Source organism: Protopterus annectens, chromosome 2.part0 (genome assembly GCF_019279795.1).
Source record: "Protopterus annectens isolate FY-2018-M chromosome 2.part0, PAN1.0, whole genome shotgun sequence".
Taxonomy (NCBI): Eukaryota; Metazoa; Chordata; order Ceratodontiformes; family Protopteridae; genus Protopterus; species Protopterus annectens.
The window spans coordinates 1,248,725,798-1,248,747,352 of record NC_056728.1 but is presented as its reverse complement, the minus strand read 5'-3'; positions in this window follow the sequence as shown (position 1 = coordinate 1,248,747,352).

Sequence of the window (21,555 nt, the reverse complement as noted above, 5' to 3'; positions counted from 1 at the left end):
ACCTGAACAGGAATGCCATAATGAGGCACATGCACAAACACGTAATGTAATAGAGCGTGTGTTTGAGCTGCTCAAGTCATGGTTCCGGTGTCTGGACACATCTGGTGGAGCCTTGCAGTACTCACCAACTACATGTACCCAAATTGTCATGGTATGTGCTATGCTACATAATATGATCTTGTGAAAACAGCTGCAGCAGGACCAGCACAGGGCCGGGCCAAACAGCCCCCCACCATTGCCAAGGCCATCACAGGCAGAGCGTGACTCAGAGGAGGAACAACCTGAGCCTGCCCCAGTAGGCAGAAGGAGGCGTGCCCAGTATGCCCTGGCCTTGGCAAAGAGGCAACATAGCACATACACTTGCTCAGTAGGAACCCTGGGAATGATACCCTCTCTGACTCACTCATATAATAACAGGGATGCCTAAAATGACATAACCTGCTCTCAAACATGTACAGGGAGTGTAGTATGTGCATCCGACAGAGGCAGCCCTGCAGCACCACCTGAGGCATGAATGCCATGTGTTAAGCAATGTAACACCATGTAGTATATGCAAACTTGATGACCCTGACTAACATCCTACCCTCACCAAGCATGATGCCACAATATGACGATGAGATGATCAATTGCAATAATTGGCTGAAGTATTGCTGTTAGTCAAAGGGGATCCAATGTGTGCCAGCTTGGGATGACATGCTGAGTATGACATGATGCTCCACCTGCTAGGGGTGGCATGCACCTATCAGTCCTGGCCATATGGATACTGGCAAAGGCTGTTGTTACCCACAGCATGCCTTGAATAGGTAAGGCTCAAAACACAAACCCACCTCCATAGGTATCACAAGGGATAACAACCTAGATGTAATGCTACCCAATGCCAGAAGTCTAAACAGCAAGATGCATGCAGTCTAAACTCCCCCAGTATAGAGAATGTTGATATCTGTCCTGTAACAGAAAACTGGGTCAAGGCTCACAACAGCACCCTAACACTACCAGGTTACACCTCATACTGTGCTGTACAGCCTCAAAACATGGAACAAGCTACAAAAGGAGGGTGACTAGCAATAATTGTCAAGGATAACCACACCCCCATATTGGTACCACAACAAGAAGTAGCATGGACTAGCCATGGTCAAGTAACAGTGGCTAAAACTGCCTCCCAGTTTATAGCCTGCTACAGACTACCGTCCTAACACCAGGAACTGCACTTGGCCTATGTTGGAATACATGAATATATCAAGCCCTCCAAACCACATTATATTGGGTGACTGAAAATACCCAAACATAGACTGGGAGCATTATTCTAGTTCCAACACTGTAGGACAAAAGTGCCTAGAATCCATAAACCAAAATGCCCAGGAACAACGTACCACTCCCACAGGAGGGGTAGGCATACTGGATGTGATAATCAGCAACATGGGTACTGGATGGCAAGATGAGAAGTGTATCCCTCACTGGTAAGACCAGACCATAGAGTAATCACACCGGATATACACATCCTGACCACAGTCCCTGGCCAGAAAGCCACAGTGAAAAACATGTGTAAAGCAAAAGTTGCACTCCTCCAAACTGATGTGGAATCCATTAAAGGCCCTGTGCAGGTGCAAAATATAGACCACACCTCAGAACCTGTTATACAGGCATTCCATGAACACTGCCAGGAATGCATGGATTATGCAATCCCAAATAAAACCAAGACACAATGCCATACACGCAGGCATCTGGCATGGTGGACTCCAGCCATTACCAAACCAGGCAAGAAAATGAGGAAGCTACTACATGATAGAGCAAACATAAAAAGTAAAGTAATCACTGATCAGTAGTATGGCAATAAAATATGTCCACTCATACAATCCACTAAGGCCAGCTACAACAAGTTGAATCTGTGAATCTTGAGACAATGTTACACCTGCCCCATGTACACAGACAACCCTCACCTCCCCCCAAGAAATACAAATATATGTGAGAGATGCAACCATTTATCCAAACTGGAGGCTGAGCTCTATAAACTCAGTACTGTCAAAACTAGTCAGGAGGAGAAGGTAACCACACACACCACAAACCCAGTCTCACATAGACCTATCACAACTGCAAACCAAAGACATAAACACAGAAAAACATCCCCGGAGGCCCTAATTACAAACACACCACATCAACAGAGGCCTCCAAAGCAGACACCCAAGCAACCACTACCTCCAAACATAGCTCATGCAACACATAGTACACAAAGCTGGTGTGCCAAACAGTCACAGGCCAGAAGGAGAAACAACATGCCTGATACAGTTGTAATAGGTGACTCCATAGTCAGACACACTGCTGTCCCACTCACTAGACTGAACAAGGGAAAGGGCACAGTAAGCTGCCTGTAGGCTGCTACAATATGCCACATAACACAAGTACGCAGGTCACCCCAAAGCAAGTAGAAATATGATGCAGTCATTGTCCATGCTGGCGTGAATGACCTGAGATGTACCTCTTCGGACTACATGAAAAGAGATATAGATGAGCTCTCCGATTATGTAGTCCAGGCCGGTATGACACTGACCGTGTGCAGCATCCTACCCTCACCAAGAATGATGCCACAGTACAAACACAGAATGATCAGCTTTAACAAGTGGCACAATTACTGGTGTCATTCCAAGGGGATCCAATGTCTGTCTGCTTGGGATGTCATCCTTGACAAGCCACACTGCTGTGCCAGGGATGGCTTGCACCTGTTACCCCTGGGCATCTGGATATTGGATAAGGCTTTTGCCACCTCCATAGAGCCTTTCGTAGGCAAGGCTGAAAAGACTAACCCACCTCCCTAGAAAACATAAATGGAAAGAAACATAAGCGTAATGCTGCCCAATGCCAGACGTGTAAACCTCAACATGCATGCTCCCGAGGTGCTCCCCAGTATGGAGAACATCGATGTCCATGCAGTGACAGAAACCTGCAGCAAGGCTCCTGACAGCACACCAGCACTACCAGGTTATACCTCATATCATGCGTTATGGCCCCAAAACCTGGACCAAAACATAAAAGGAGGGGGAGTATCCATATTCAGCACAGACACCCACACGTCCAGGTAACTGACAATGCACGAAGCATCGGAGACCACCCATGTGCAACTAACCATAGGCAAAACTGCTGTACAGTCTATAGCATGCTACAGACCACACTCTCACACACAGGAACCCCACTAAGCTGTCCTGAAGACACTGGACAGTATGAATGTCTCACCAAATACCAGACAAGGTACTCACAAATTACCACATAGGTGGTAATCCATTATGTATGGAAGGAGTAATCAGGGACCTAGGGACACAAGTGGACAGTAACCTGTCATGTGACACTCACATTGCCAATGTGGCTAGGAAGACTGTCTATATTGGACACCGTATCATGAAAGGATTCACATCTACATCAACAGAGGTCATTGTGCCCCTATACTGTTCTCTTATCAGACCCATAATCTAGTACAATGCCTCATTTGGGATGTACCTTACCCGACACCTGCAGCAGTTAGAAAGACCTCAAAGGTACCTCATCAAGAGGATAAAGGGTCTCAAATATTTGTCATATGCTGCCTGGCTGTAGGCACCCCAGCTGTATGCAGCCACATACTGCCTACGCAGAGGTGTTGCATGCCTGTTGTACAAGGCCATGTCCAACACAGGAGTAATGGACATGCTCCACCCCAGAAAAACCTAAATCCATCGGAGCTGTGAGAGTGAGAGATGTCAACCTCAACACATAATGAAATAGGATGTGCTGGAGGGACAGATACATAACCCAGAGGCTCCCTACACCCTTGAACGGAATCCAACTCCATGTTAGGCAGAGGCCCTCACTGACTCTCTTCAACAGGAATCTTGCCAAGTGGATAGATGATTGTAGATGTACATTGGGGGTCTTCACTGTGTCACATCCAGACAGAGGCACAGTAAAGTAAATCATAAATGGCCATAATATTCACATAGCAAGGGGTGGTGAAAGCCACACACACTCTGGCTAGGCTTAGAAATGCCCTAGGGCGGATAGCCTAGTATGAACCTATGAACCTATGAAGATAAAAATTGTACAGGACACTAAGGATAATCACAAGGCTTTCTTAACTGATGGTAGGAACCTTGTTGGGAATTCACAGATATGTTCCGAATCACTCAAATATTACAAACAACATACCAAACACACACACATATTGCCAACATCCAACCTGACAGGTGCAGTGCAACCCCCCCCCCCAAAAAATCCAAAATATCTATCCCAGCAGAGTGTTGGCCCCCTGAAATTGCAGATGCTGAGGTAACAGCCAGCATCTACAAAGCAAAACACACAGCATCAGTGGTATGAGATGGTGTCCTGGGCTGAGTCCAACATGGACTCCAAGAAGAATGGAATGCCAAATAACACTACTTTTGAATGTCAGCCTTACCACAGGATATGTACCCAAAGAGCAGTGTACAACAACAGTGGTCCTTCTCCACTAAAGTGTTGTCTGAATGGATACTGCAAACTACCACCCCAGAATGCTGACAAGCTTGGTCTGCAAAGCTATGGAAAGGATCAGCATGTACCTCAGACATAAAGATATTGGGGACCTGCTGACACTGGACCCTACCCAGTGTGGCTTTCTTAAGTGCAGATCCTGCCCCTTAAACATATTTGACTCATTTGAAACAGTCATTAAGGTCATTGATGAGGGGAACGTGGTCCACACAGCCTAGCTGGACCTTGCAAAAGGCTTCCATACAATACCTCACGTGTTCATTATAGATAAGCTCTCCAGCTTAAATATAAACCCCTATGTCAGTAGAGGGGTTGCAAACCAGACCAAGGACAGAACTGACATGGTCAGAAATGCTGCAGCCATGTCAGACTACAAACCAGATACAACTGGCATCCCACAAGGTTTGGTCCTGGGACCTCCCTTGTTTGGTATATATGTCCCATAGGTACAGGCCAACATGGAAGGACTGCGTCTGAACAAGTTTGCAGAGGACTACAAACTGGCCACCATATCTGACCCTCCAGCTGACACAAGCATCCCACAATAGGGCCACATAGAAACAGACAACTGGTGCAATAGCCATGTCAGCAAGCTAATTGCAGAAAAGTTTATAGTCAACCCCTGTAGATATACAGTAAGTGCCCACCAATTACCACATAGGTGTTAACCCATTAAGTACTTAAGATGTAATAAGAGACCTGGTGACACAAGTTGATAGATATCCTGCATTGGACAAGCATGTGGCTGTAGTGGTTACAGAAACATACCATATACCCACCTAATCATGAAGGTAGTCAGATCTAGATCAGGGGAGGTCATTGTGGCTCTGCAGTCATCCTTCATCAGCATCACAATTGACTACAATGGCCCCTGTGGGATGTACCTCAGCAGACACCTCCATCAACTGGAAAGACCCCAAAAGTACCTCACCAGGAGTATCAAAGAGCGTGAACAGATGCCATGTGTTGCCTAATTAAACAAACTGCAGCTCCACACACTGCCATACTGCCCGCCCAGAGGCAAGCTGTGCCTGATGTATAAAGCCATGTCCAAGCTGGAATCAATGAACATGCTGCACCTTGTACAATCTGAATGGCAGTGAGCTATGCACATGAGAGACCTGAACCCCAGCACTGACATACATAGGACAAGCTGTACTGAATGATCCATAACCCAGAAGTCACCCCCACTCTTGAGTAAACTCCCAGTACAGGTTAGCCAGAGAGTCACCCATCGACTCTCCTCAAGAGGAATCTTGATGAGTGGATGGGAGATGGTAGGTTTACCCTGGGTATCACTGTTATGTCACAGGTAGACAGAGGCACAGTATACTAACCATGACATATGTCATGGCAAACTCCAGTTACAATGTGTGTCGAAGGACAAGCACACTCTCTGACTAGCATTAGAAATGGCCTAGGGCACATCGCTAGTGTTTGCCAATGTCCACCTATGTTGTGGAATACACTACCAATGTTGGACAAGCATGGTTTAAGTAGTCCATATCTGAACATAATGCAACGTGGTCATATGTGCACAACTGGTCCCTAAACAGTCTGTTGTGCTCACTATGAAAATTTAAAGCAGTGATAGGACTAAAGCCCAGGATACTGTCCACCACAGTGAAAGTACTGAACCAGTACACTATATGGTACTACAGTGTTAGGTCAGTATGAAAGGATGTTGACAACTGTATGCAAAGTATCCCATGCAAACCCTGCAGGCACATTATAATCCCTGTTGTGTTCAGACACAAAGCAGTTGGCCAGTAAGTACACAACATGACACCCAACACACAACCATAAACGTGAGATATTTTTGAAGTTCACACTCATCCACAAATGTGGTGGACTGCAGAGTTCAACATATGGAAAGCTCATACTGGGCATGCTCGCACACTTTGATAAATGAGACATATGTCAGACAACATGCCATGGAAAGGCTGAACTGGGCATGCTCACACACTTAGGCCATATCTCAATTTAGCAGTTGGCCACACATATCTGGTATTTGTACTTGTTATACCAGGAACCAACCACATTACAGCAATCTGCCCAGTGCACACAGTTAAATGACTACAGAGGCATAAGGGATATAGTGAATCCCTCTCATATTCAAACATCTTCCACAGATACACAAGTTGTTCATAGAAACAGGGAATGCTATGGCAATAAAGAACTGCAAATAGTCTATCAGCAACAAATATTGTGCATCTGACAATTAAACATATGGGTGTAGAGGTCAATACTAGGCTGTTTGCCCTAGGGAATGAAAGCTTAGCCAGAGTGTGCTTGGCGTCTGCATCCCCAGTACAGTAGGCTACTGTGCCACTGTAAAGTAGGTCACATAAGGCACCGTTTGAGGCTAGTGTGCTGTGCCTCCATCAAGCAGGGACACAGTGGAGATCCCAGGGGTTGAATTTGCTATGCCACATCCATGTTGTTGGTATGTGCTGGAAGAGGGTTGGTGAGGACCTCTAACAGTAAGTGGGCATCAATAACAGACTGAGGGGAGCCTTATCTGCAGTGTCTGGACAATTTCACTGTCAACACATTGTTGTGATGATTATGAGGGATTGAAGTGTCATTCCAGTACTGTTCAGAGATGCCCTCCCTCTGTGGGCTACTGCTCTGCAATGTATTAGCGCACTCCGTCTTTTGGACAGCTCATATATGGCTGGTGTACACCTGACAGGGTGTCCTGTTGTGGAGGAGTCATGGGTATATTTGGGATAGCATGATCAATGCAAACCTTCCACATGCTCATAGAATGCAATTGTCAAGGATTATGCAGAGTGGCCTGTTTACTCCCCCAGCATGGGTCCTTTGAAGTCTTCCACCCCAGTCTTCACAAGTGCAAAGTCTGCTTTTGATAAATACACTTTGTTTGCAGTGACAACCTTGCCTGGGGGTGGGGATGGGATATGGATATCCAGGGAAAGGTGGGTATGGTCAGATATCAATGATGGTTATCTACCTCTGGTGTGGAACAGTAAGTACCCATGTTGCAGATGGTCAGGTGCAATATGTATTCTCCCTTGTGGCTGTGGTGAGTGGTCCTGCCATAGCACATGGACTCACAAATTGTAGTGGCTGTAGGGTAATGTTGTAGTGGCCTGAGTAGTTCCCACACACAATATACCTGTACCTGACATTAACAACTGGAATGGTGTATGTGAACACCTTCATATCTTGGCACTGTTCCCAGGGAAGCAAAGTGTGTGTCCCGGATGTGGGAGGGGTGGTCTGAACTTGTTGTGTTGTGTGTTACAGGTCCTGTGGTCATGAAGCATGGTATAAAACATAGCCTGCCAGTGCTGATGTGCATATCTGACCCTGATGTAGGTGGCTGCAAATGCATATATATGCTATCCCCCACCTGACAGGTAGTAATAGATGTACATACCTCTGTATAAATAATGATGTCAGCACCCTATAAATACTGCAGGTGCAGAACAGATGCCCTATAATTCGGATAGTGCGCTCTGCTAATGCATCTCCCTCAAGTGTCATAATCTAGTTAGGTAGGGGTTTGAATCTTGCAAATGCTCAGTGTGTGTGGGTGAGCAGGGTTGATGTGTATGCAATTCTGTGTGAAAGAAATGTCCCTTTTGGCAACTAGGAAAACACACTACAAGATGCACATTCCCCTTTCTAAACACTGATGATGTCAGCACCCTATAAGTACAGCAGGAGAAGAGAAACCACCCAGTAATGCGAATAGTGCGCTCCGTTAATGCGTCCATCTTGAGTGTCATAACATAGTTAGATAGGGGTTCAAATGCTCAGTGTGTGTGTGTTTGGGTGAGGGAGGTTAGTGTGTGTGCAATTCTGTGTGAGAAAAATGTCCCTTTTGGCAACTAGCAGAACACACTACAGGATGCACATTCTCCTTTCTAAACACTGATGATGTCAGCACCCTATAAGTACAGCAGGAGAAGAGAAACTTTCCAGTAATATGAATAGTGCGCTCTGCTAAAGTGCCAGTCTGGGGTGTCATAACATAGTTAGGTATGGGTTTGAATCCTATAAATGGCAAGTGTGTGTGTTTGGGTAAGGGGGGGTAGTGTGTGCAAGTCTGTGTGAGAGAAATGTCCCTTTTGGCAACTAGCAGAACACACTACAGGATGCACATCCCCCTTTCTAAACACTGATGATGTCAGCACCCTATAAGTACAGCAGGAGAAGGAAAACCTCCCAGTAATGTGAATAACGTACTCTGCTAATGTGTCCGTCTGGAGTGTCATAACATAATTAGGTAGGGGTTTGAATCCTGCAAGTGTGTGTGTTTGGATGAGGGGGGTTAGTGTGTGTGCAATTCTGTGTAAGAGATATGTCCCTTTTGGCAACCAGTACAACACACCAGCTGCTGCATATTCCATTCTCTACAGAGATGATGTCAGCACCCTACAAGTACAGCAGAAGATGGCAAATCTCCCAGTAATGCAAATAGCACACTCTGCTACTGCGTCTCTCACTACTGTCATAGCACAGTTAGTTATGACTTTGAATTCCACACATGCCACGTGTGTTTTTGTCACACAGAATGCCCATGTGTGTGGGTTGTTGTTCACAATAATGCATGACATCGATTAAACCAGTAATGACAATGGACACAGATGATGTATGTGTGTGCCAAATACACATATGTACCTGTGACCTTCAATAGTTCCCATGTCTGACGCCTGCCACATGTGAATACATGGTATTTGCACTGGATAACATTATGACTGTGGTTTTCTGTGCGGGTGCTGCATGTGGTATGTGTATATACAGTGTGAGTTGTATATGGTATCATCCTAGCAGCGAGGGATACACATCTGGTCTGGGGCATATAGTCTACATGTTGTTGATGAACAGGTGCTGCATATTTTCACCTGTTGTGGGAGTGGTAACAAGTTGTTCCATAGCAGTGCAGTGACTACATGCTAGGAACCTTTCAGCTAGGGTGTTGTAGCTACAGTAATTCATCAGCATTCAGTAATACTTCAGCATTCTTGGTGAGGGTATGATGCCAACCAAGGTCAGGGTCATACCAGCCTGTGCCACATGCTCAGAGAGCCCTTCTATGTTCCCTATCATGTAGTCCAGGGAGGTACATCACAGGTCAGCCATAGTGGCATGGACAATGACTGAGTCATATGTGTCCATGCCTCTGACTGACCTGTATGCTTGTGTTATGTGGTGGACCATAGTGCCCCACGGGCATATCACTGTGACCTTCACCTTGTCCAGCCTGGTGAGCGGGACCTCACTGTACTGGACAATAAAGGTACCTAAAACAACTGTAGCAGGTGTGTTGTCTAGCCGTACAGGCTGTGACTGTTTGGCACACAGGATTTGTGTGCTATGTGTTGCACGTGCTGTGTTCTGGCTTAACGTATGCCTGTGTGCCAGCTGCAGAGGTGTCTGCTGCTCAGGCAGGATGCTATTCTGTGGCTCCACGAATGCCCCAGTGTGTTCATGTTTTTGGATTGCTGTCAGTGTAGGTCTACATCAGACTGGTATTGTAGTCACTGTAGTATTTCATGCCACCTGACAGATTATGCCAGTACTGGGTTCAGAGTGCTTAGTCCCCAGTTTGGCTATGTGGTTGCATCTCATACATGTGTTGTACGTCCATGTGTAGGGGAGTGGGTTGACTATGTACATGTGGCAGCTGTGACATTGCCACATGACCCACATATTCCACAACTGTACCATAGAGGTGACTGACAAGTGACCTTTGCACATACTACCATAGTATTGTGATTGCCATGGTGATTAACAGCACATAGGGCCAATGGGGAACAAGGTACAGAAGGTGAGTATGTGAGGGTGTAGTGCCTGTGATTAGTTAGCACTGGCATATATGACTGCTCACGTGGTCAAATGCCAGGTAAGTCATATGCAATGTGTCACAGGCAACGTACATGCGAACAGGACAAACAGTGACATTCTGTCAAGTGAGACATGGACATACATAGAGTAAGCTATGCAGATGTCACTAGGAGTCCACAGAAGCTCTGTAAATCTGCATTGTAGGTGGGATCAGTGTTCCAGGGTAACTGCAAGCAAACATGCATGCAAACAAAGCTACAGTAAGCAGGGCTGCATGTAGTCCATTGTACAACAAACAAGCTGTACCACTTCCAGTAGGTAACAGTGCAAATATGCAGGCACTATACACATGTACATGGAAATACACAGGTCAGATGGCCAGGGTCCAGTCTCAGCACACACAAGTGTACAGACCATGTACCATCAGGATGTACAATAACCGGATGGAAACCCAGGTGCTCATACCTGCAGTAATACACATGTCAAATAACAGACACTGAGCCTTCACTCAGTGGTTCCATACTTAGTAGGATGTATGCTACCTGTCCTGCCACCACAGTATCCCTGACATTTATGGGGACTCTCCCTCCTGTGAAAGTTAGTTTTGTGTGTTGGGGCTGTCTAGCATGGTATGAGATGTGAGCTGGCAGTGCTAGGGTGCTCCTGTGTGTCCTGTACCAGTCGTGTAGTACTGCACACATATCAACATCCTCAAACATCCGCATTGCAGAGTCCAGTGTGGGCAACATGCCACTTGCAGTTTACATGTCCATCATTGCATATCAATACTTTCATTACCTTATCCCCTGTGCTACCTATGTATGTAGCCATCTGTTGACATCCTTACCACCAGTATGCTAACATGTGCAGATGATACACTATGGTACTTACCATGGATGTAGAAAACAGTACAAGACAATCATACCCTTACTGCATCAGGCATGCTGGGATATACCCACAATTATATCAGCACACAGTACTATTAACAACATGATACTATTACTACACGTCTATGTAGTCACCCTGTGCATCAGCAACATGTTAACCTGTACCTGCACTGATGTTACAGATTACAGGAGGTGGCACAGTTTCATCATATGCACAGGGTGTGAACTTGGTATGCCTGAGTCTGCCACTGATACCACCAATTGACATGTATGTGTATGTGTGTTGGTGAGGGGCAGCAGTACAAGGTGGGGCAATGTTGATGCAGTGTGTGCATGTATGCGGTAGCCCTAGGTGTTGTCAATTCGCATGTGTGTATGGATGCACACAGTTCCACCTCATGGCTGCCATATACCGGTGTTTGTGGACAGCCACAGACTGTACCTGCCAGGTCATACAGATCAGTGTCTCTGGCCACGGACATGGTACCTGTGCCTTGCAGAGGTGCTACAGACCGTATCTGGTACCAATCCAGACTGGGTACTGTCATCAGAAGCAGGTGTTCGTTGACTGGACACAGATCCCTGTTGGGCCTGTCCAGAGCCACGTGCACATGGTCTCCTGGGGCGGTCTGATAACAGCACAGACCCAGCATTGCTGGGGCTGCTGCTGGAACTATGGGGACGGCCGCAGCCCTGTTGTCATCCGTGATGACTGCCAGCTGCTGCTGTTGCTGGCATATGCCCATGTCGACACCTCAACCGTCCACCATTGCCCTGGCTCATGGACATGTAGTTGTGGAACGGATAAATATGTCCCCACAACATCTATCTATGACATCGGTGAAATTACGGATGGCAGCCGCAATGTCACGCATACTGTCAGTCATGGCTGTGCGACATGCTGTTAGCTCCCTCAGACCCTGTCTGGTGTACCGTTCCATACGTGACTGTGCCTGCATGACAACCCAAAACATAGCTGAGGTTGTAAGACCTCTGTGGGCACGTCTGACAGGGGCAGTACACCCACGGATGCTCCCACGAGAACCCCTGGACATCTGTCTGTGTGGTACCATCTCAGGGCCATGCCCATGGCTGCTGTGTGGGGAAGCATGTGCCACAGATACCACATTACCCTGGTCAATGCCCACTATATCCTGTCCATCACCTAGGGACATTGGTGACAAAGGGTGTATTGGCAGGATGTCTGTGCACATTGATGGGGTTGACAGCTGTGTACTTTCAAGTGGCTGACCAATGACGGACACTGGCACACCTTCCTGTGCCATTACACAGATGTCATCATTATCAGTACCCCTGGCACCTGATTCAGGTTCCCTGCTGCATGGCACCAGAGCAGCACCAGAACCTGTGGGAGGGAAACAGGAAACACAGTTTACAATGTCTACACAATGTTACCAGTGATGCACACATGCAAACATGCACACGTGCACAGGTGCACAGGTGCACACATGCAGACATGCACACATGCACACATGCACACATGCACACGCGCACACATGCACAGGTGCACACATGCACAGGTGCACACATGCACACATGCACAGGTGCACCCAAGCACACATGCACACATGCACACATGCACACAGTTGCACACATGCACACTTGCACACAGTTGCACACTTGCACACTTGCACACTACTCAGTATGCGAGATATCAACACACAGACACAGACACACCTGCATGCATACACAGAGCACTACTAAGTGAGCCTAATATTACTATTACTATCAAGACTTTTAAAGGTATTGTTAATACACACTCACCAGCATGGATAGGCTGCACTGCTGTTACACCAGAGGGACCTGCAGAAGTGAGGAAATTAATGTCAGTGGGCACAACTGTGCCATTGTAACTGAGTATGATACAGGTCAGTAGTACAACAGTTGCCTTTCACAGGTCAGCTGCTGATATTGAGAATATCACACTTGCACATTAAATACTATGATGACAACTACAAACCAGGGACACACCTCACACATGCATTAACTACCAGTGTACACAACAGTCAACTATACATATGGCATATTACCTGCACGCTCGTAGTCTTGGTGCTGTGTGGCTCCAGCCTCCATCATAATGCAGGTCTGCTGCTGTTGTTGTTGTTGTTGGCGGGCTGGAGCCACAACACTTATGAGTAGTCCCTCCAGTCTGGTGAGTGGGGGATGTGTAGCCACCCCACCACCTGTGGCAACCTGTTGCATGTGGATATCCGACGCACGCTGATGGACATTTCTGATTAAATCACTGCAGTGATGTCGTACCTGCTCATATGTCCTATTATGCGTGCCTATGTCATTTACCCGATGGACCAGGTCTTGCCACAGTGCAGCCCTCTCCTGCTGATTCTGGCTGGTGCAGGAAAAGAGTATTGCATAATCCCACACCAGGTTCTGGTGTATTTCCTCACCCTCAGCTGCAGAGTATGCTGGATTGCGCTGGTGAGCCATGGTCCTGAAAAAGGAAATAAAATGATATCAGCAAAATATATCAGCAGAATTTGGCACACATACTACACATGCTACTCGACTGTTGTGATACAACATATCTCACATATATAGCATCTGTCTGTCTATTGGTGGATACACATGTAAATGGCCAGGTATCAGTGCTCAGCCAACAACTGTGCAACAGTACCTGGCACACTCCATATGACATACTACCAAACCCCAGCAGTCAGAACACTGATTCAGGTCCAAAGCACCTCCTCTCTCTGGGGGTTTGTATCGAGGTACTGTATGGGGTACATCATCAACTACTGTGATCTGACCACAAACTAATTGCCCTGGATATACATATCCCACCTCCACCACCAGCACAAATGACTACAGTGAATAACATTTCAAATGCAAACTTTACACTGTAACACTGAGATGGTATCCTTTAAGCCCACTGGGCCAGTGGAAGACACAACCCACAATGCTGACTCCTTCACAAATGATTTCTACGGACATCTCCGAGAATGCATGGATCATGCAATCCCATATAAGACCAAGACACACTCCACAAAGGGAAAGCATCCTGTCTGGTGGACCCCAGCCATAAACAGATTGTATAACAAAAGATGGAAGCTACTGCAAGACAGAGCATAATTCCATAAAGGGAAGGCATGTCTGATCAGCACTAGTAAAGAGCTATGTTCTCTCATACAAACATCCATGGGCAACTTTGAGAGGGAAATCACCGGGGACACTACAGATAACCACAAGGCCTTCTTCAGTTATGTTAGAAACCTGGTCAGAAACCCTCCAGTATGCTCATAGTTAGTACACAACAACAAATAATTCACTGAACCCACAGATATTGGCAACATTGTGGCAGACAGGTTCAGTGCAAGTTTCCCCCCCTCCCCCAAACTAAGACATACTTATCCCAGCTGAATGTCACCTCCCTGTCATCACATATGTCCAGGTGAGAGCCGCCCTCAGAAAAGCAGAAAACACAGCATCAATGGGACCTGATGGTATCCCCGGTTGCATGCTACATGAACTCCAGGAGGAGCTAAACACACATATAGAAGTGTTATGTAACACTAGCCTGACTACATGATATGTACCTGTACACTGGCGTATAGCAGCAGTGGTTCCATTCCATGAAGGAGGCACCTCTACATACCAATACAATACAACACAATACAATACATTACAATACAATACAATACAATATACTATTGCCCCTGGGACTACAGCAGCATACTGTTCTGCTTCCCTGACCATTGTGACACATGTGATGTGATGGTACCTGCTCCTGTCAAACAGTTACACAGGGTGACTCATATGGCATATTACCTATCTGACTAACATTCAGCAGGGGTATGTGTGACATGTACTCATGAGGAGTCTTGCTTCTTAACGCTGTGTGGTTTATTGCAGGGTATGTCTTATCTGTGGGTAGGAACGTGTACCTCCGCCATGTGCTCTCTATTGCGGTGTCAAGGATGACACACAGCAGTCATTTAGGTTGTGGATGGTGTGAGATGTTACTATGGTTGTTGGACATCTGCCATGGGTGTGACTTAAGTATGTAAATCCAGGAGTGGTAATCTCTATGTGGGTAGTATGTGTGTACTCTGTGGTGTTGTCAGTCACTGTACATTGGTAATGTGTTTGAGTGCATTGTCACAGTGTTGTACATGTCACTGTGTCCTTCTCCATATCTGTAGCTGTCATGTGAGGTACATACTGTGGCAGCCATTGTGTGGTGTGGAGGGGTACACTGACCTACATGTCCATAGCTGACACACCATGTCTGCTGACACATACCATGTGCAGGTATTCCAGGAATAGTGTGCCACTGTGACTATCATTGGGGGGACTATTGTACACATTTATGACCCTGTTCACCCCTGACACATGCAGTGGTGGGCAGCCAATCACATATCTGGTGGTTACTGGTGTAGGTGATTTGAAATGGGGTATGGTACTCCAGTTTCGACACTGCTGTTCACTCCATGCCTTTGTCACCAGGCACCTGTTGCAATACATTTGTACACATGTGCCTCACTCAGAATATATATACATCTCTCTCTCTCTCTCTCTCTATATATATATATATATATATATATATATATATATATATATATATATATATATATATACATACATATATATATATATATATATATATATATATATATATAGATATATATAGATATATATAGATATGTATACATATACACATATATATATCTCAATGTACATATATTGCTATAGATATGGAGAGATGGGGGGGGTGACAGAGAGGGGCTGAGAGTAACAGAGGGGGTGGGACAGGGGGAGTGTGAGATCATCATATACAGTCATATCTGTAGATAGTCAGATTTGTCTGTCTATGTATATGTATCTACATTTATCTATATCTGTATGTGTGTATTACATATATATGTTTCTACATATTCTATCTATCTACATCTGTCTATGTATTCCTACATCCCTTTCTATGTATGTATACATATATGCATATGTTTTATATATATATATATATATATATATATATATATATATATATATATATATATATATATATACATACATACATATATTGACATACATATGTATCCATATGATAGATTTGTATATCAACATGTTTGTTTACAAAACTGTATACATAACTGTGAAACCTACTTTGTAAATTGCACTACAACATACATTCAACCTACATTGATATGTGCACATAGATGCCCTCACATACATATGTATGTACAGCCTTCACTGATAGTTGCTGTATGTCCCCTGCCCAATGCACATCTTCATATACATATGGATACAGACCAATGACACATATGGAGGGTTCACAGTATGTAGACTTTTAAAATATTACTTTACATTACCTGTGTTTGTCACAGCTGCTTGTGTTGCCGTTTGGTTTGGTGTCCTGCTGCTGCTCCAGTTGGCAGATGTCAGCTTTCTAGTCGGTTTTGATGAGTGTTTTTGTTTGTGTATGTTTTCTCTCTCTCTCTCTCTCTCTCTCTCTCTCTCTCTCTCTCTCTCTCACTACCTCCAAAGGGTGCAATGAAAGTATTGCATGCGTGGACTGGGAGTACAGCATGCTTTTGTAGGTATCTGCATATGTCCATGTGATGGCCTCTGCACCATTTGTTAGCCAGCATTTGCTAATCGAATGCAGCCAGTTGTGTACTGATTGCAGTTCTCACTGTGGTTCCAGGACAGTGCTATAAAAAGGTATGTCAGATGGGCATAGCCCTTTCAGAGTTTAAGGGCAGGGACCATGCTGGTATGCTGTGGACACTGTTATGTGAGTGTAAAGGTTAGTATCTCTCTCATATTTCTGGCTGTGCTGTAGATTAACATTTCTCCATTCATTTCTTCAGTTTCCTGTACTAAGTGTGTATGTACACTGACACCTAAGACTACTACTACTGTTAATGTGGGTGTGTGTGCTTTCCTGTGGGACATGTGGTGTAACTGGTATATAGCAGTGGCTCTTGCAATTTGTTGCTATGGCTTCAATATTTGTCCTTTACATTCACTACTTATATGCCTGCTAGGTGTCTTGACTGTAGTGTGTTGCTGTGGCTTTCCTATTTTCCATGTACATTCACACTTTGGAATGCTTGCTATATCTGCTAGGGTGTTACTGCATTCAGTGTGGTCTGGCCATGGTGTGGGCCTTGACATCTGTTAGGGTATTTGAGTATGCTGCTGAGCAGGCCTCAGAGTCTCTCAGGTGCATCTTTTATCTGCCTCATGGAATGGTACATATCAGTGGGGTACATTCATTAAATTGCCTGGTATTCTGCAGTTGTGACTCTGGGTTAGCATGAGCATATGTATTACTACACTATTTCCGACATGCAAGTGGTGCATACTTTCAGTACTTCATAGTTACCATTGCATGTGTTGTAACACCTTTCTGCCTACTGTTTGTACATTTCACAGGGAGTCTGTGGGGCATCCCTGTAACTCAGTCACTGTTGCTATGTCTAGGCTCTTAACTATTCAAATATGGCAGTGTCAGACCTCTCAAGTGCACATATATTTGCAGGATGTCCACATTTTTGCCTCATATTTTGGTCCATATCTCATAAACAGCTTTTTCCTGGCAAATCACTCTGGGCTCAAGTCAGACTATAGTGACAAACATTTCAGTTTCAGACTTCATACCCTTCCAAACATCCAACATAATGCGAAACCTGTTACTCTCTCAACTGTCTAAGTTTGGAAAGTTGCGAGGAAGAACAAACCGAAAGGTGAATTAGACTGCGCTATCTTCTCTAACAACAGAATAAGAGAAGCGAGTATCCAGCAAAACAGCCAAGAAGTTTATTGAAACACTCACAGCGATAGTCAATTACATAAACATAATTCACGGTTAAGCGCTTTCACCTATCCAAGTAGGCTTCTTCAGAACAAAGAACCATTTCAAATCCACAATTTAAATAATCTTTTTGGCGCGAAACAGTATTACTATGCACAATGCTTAAAGCTATATTCATCGTAAAAATCTTACATATTAAACATCATATTACTTTGTTATTTGTTAACTAACTATACTTCTAAATACTTTAAAAATTAATCTAAATGCTAATAAAATGTATTGCTAAATTTCCTGTATTTAATCATGCAATCCTAATAATGTAAATGTTAAAAAAATGTAAATGTTAAAAAAATTCAATGCTGGCAATTCATAAGCTCATATTGTACCACTTGATAATAAAATAAAAATAAAAGTAAAAAATAACCTGTATGTTTTAATAAATACATATGTATATATCTAAAATCTTTAGTTTCATTATCATCTACCAATTAAAAAGTTCTTCATCATAATATGTTAAATTAATTATGTAAGATTTTTACGATGAATATAGCTTTAAGCATTGTGCATAGTAATACTGTTTCGCTCCAAAATGATTATTTAAATTGTGGATTTGAAATGGTTCTTTGTTCTGAAGAAGCCTACTTGGATAGGTGAAAGCGCTTAACCGTGAATTATGTTTATGTAATTGACTATCGCTGTGAGTGTTTCAATAAACATCTTGGCTGTTTTTGCTGTGGATACTGTGTTTCCTCTTATTCTGTTGTTAGAGAAGATAGCGCAGTCTAATTCAACTGTCTAAGTTTGTTGGAGCAATATTTGGAATGTGTCCCTGTTTTTGGGCCTTTGCTCCACATTTTTTATTACTTAGTCTGGATGTGTTGCTGTAAGAGGTTGTGGGGTATGGGCAGTGATTATCCTGCTGTGAGTATGTGTGTAGCTTGCAAGGTGCTACAGTGACATTATTACCTACTAACTACCAACTAGCATGGCTGTTTCTGTTCACGCACTACTATTATAGAAATACACTACATTTGACAGTAAATATACATGACATGCTTTGTGTACTACACATCCTATATTCCCCTTACATTCATTCCTACTATTACATGATATATTTATTGTAGCACAATGTTCTTATATAACATGCATGGCTTAGTGGTAAGTCATGCAGACTACTGTTTCCAAAGTCCTGGGTTTGGGACTGACAGTGGGATTTTATTTTGTTTTTGAGCAGACTACAGGCCTTGTCATTCAGAGTGACTAAGGCACTTTTAAGCAGTTGTAACCGGGTTAGCGCTGGTTTGCGCGGAGCTCATGCATGCGTACTGGTGTTCAGCTCCGTGCACACCCGCTTACAACTGCTTAAAAGTGCTTACTTTTGCGCACACCCGCGCTAATTTCTTTGAAGAAATAAAAATGGGGAGACAGGAAAGTGGTGAAAAAGGGGTCACAAAGAGGGTAAGACAGTAGGGAAAAAAGCTTGGGTTTTGCAGGAGGGATGTAGGTAAGACCCATAGCTGCCCATTTCTTCATCAGCAACAACTGTGCATATGTTTGTAATTTGATGTGACATTTGAAACCTTCCACCCCTGAGAGAGGTGTAAGGACAACAATAATACTTGTTGTACAGCCAATTGTAATTTACAGTTTCCATGTCTGGCAGACATGTGTGCAAAATGGGCAGCTATGTATGGGGCGTAATTATTTTGTGGGTACAGAGTGCCCTTTTTTTTTTTTTTTTTTTTTTTTCAGGTGAGAGTGGTATGTCAGGTACAGGAAGTCGGTATAGCTGGGGAGGTAGGTTGGGTAGGTTAACAGACAAGACAAACAAGAAGCATACAGGGGCAGTGTATGACACATGTGGGGGGGTTACACAATTGACGGGGATGGAAGTTTGGATATCTAGAGCCCATGAGCCCACAGATGGCAACAGTGGAACTGATATCCCCACCCATGGGCAGTTGCCACTGTGCCTTCACTGCCCAGGATGGGGCTGTGCTGGGGGCTGTGTAGGCCGGGCAGCAGGCACGCCAGTTAGTTGTGCCACCCGTGCCTCAAGCTGGTGTAGGGGCCCAAGAACAGCGTCCCGGATCTCCCTACACACCACAGTCCAGACATTACAGAGGGTGAGTGGATGTTCTCCTCTGGCCACACTTGCAGAGGGGGGATGAGCCCCATCCCCTGCAGCGCTTCCACCCGCAGGTGGCACAGGGCCACCGAAGGAGGGTCCGGCCTGGGCACTACTGCCAGGTGCACTCGCCAGCTGAGGAGGGAGAGGTGGGTCCGCTGGAACCCGTCTTCCCTGTCGTCCTATGTTTTGCATTATGTCATGACAGTTTGGGTTAGTAACGTACAATACCATTCACAATTATTTGTAACAGCATGCATTAGTATTCCCATTAACCAAACACCCAGATATTCAAACCATTGAACAGCAAGCATAACACATGCATATTTTGAACAGCAATACACAGTCCAACAACATGCAGGGTTGATTGATGGCATCAGGCCATCAGGTTTGGATGTATGAACAGGGCAGATGCATCAACGTACATGCAAATATGTATGAACCAAGAGGACAAATGTCCAGGGGTGTTAATTGTGATTGCACATACCAATTTCACATGGAATGGATTATATGTGGTTATAGGGTAGGGTGAAGAAAATTTAATTTACAACTTCAAATACCAATACATATGCTGTACATTTCTAATAGCTGCAGATATATACACACTACAGTTCTGCCTACAGTTTCCTATGTGATAACTACTTCAAGTTGGTGATAGGAATGTTACTGCTACATCAATATACATTTTCATTTTTATTCATACACATTCATATCTGGCTCTGTTCAGCTACATCATCCTGCTACATTTGCTTTATATAGCTATAGACAACTGTGGATGTTTGGTATTTCAGACAACCATACTACCTGCATATTGCAGACTGAGAGCAACATATCCAGATTTTTGGGATACACATTCCAGCTGCGGTACCATTTTCAACACATGTTACTGTTTGGTTCTGCCTGTCACATTCATTTCATTCTGTACTGACTGCAGTATACTTTATTCAGGAGTTATTACTACTTTATTGGTGGATTCATAACTCTTTCTCACACTCTCTCACTTGTTTTATTTTTACAATTCAGGATGGCACTTAATTCTAGGCTTTATTGACATGTTTTACCTGTAGTTATAACAATCCTTTCCAACAGTCTCACTTCTGTCATGTTTCTGTATTTCAACAGGGATATATTTCACACGTGTTTTACTCAGCTTCTGCAGCTGTACTTTTCAGCCTGCTGCAGGTTATGTACTATTATATTACAGGTGGGACATCTTTATTTCAGACTTGTTTCATTTTTATGTTTGGATTACAGGCTGCATCACACTTTTGTAATCAAGCAATACTTGCAAACCCTCTTACACTGTTACTTGCACATTTTATTAATTAGTGACTACACTGCACTCTTTTGCTAACTGTCATCCTTATATATTTATTTACAGTTACAGGGAGAGAATTACTGACCTGCCTGGTGGTGCAACCATGCCAGCC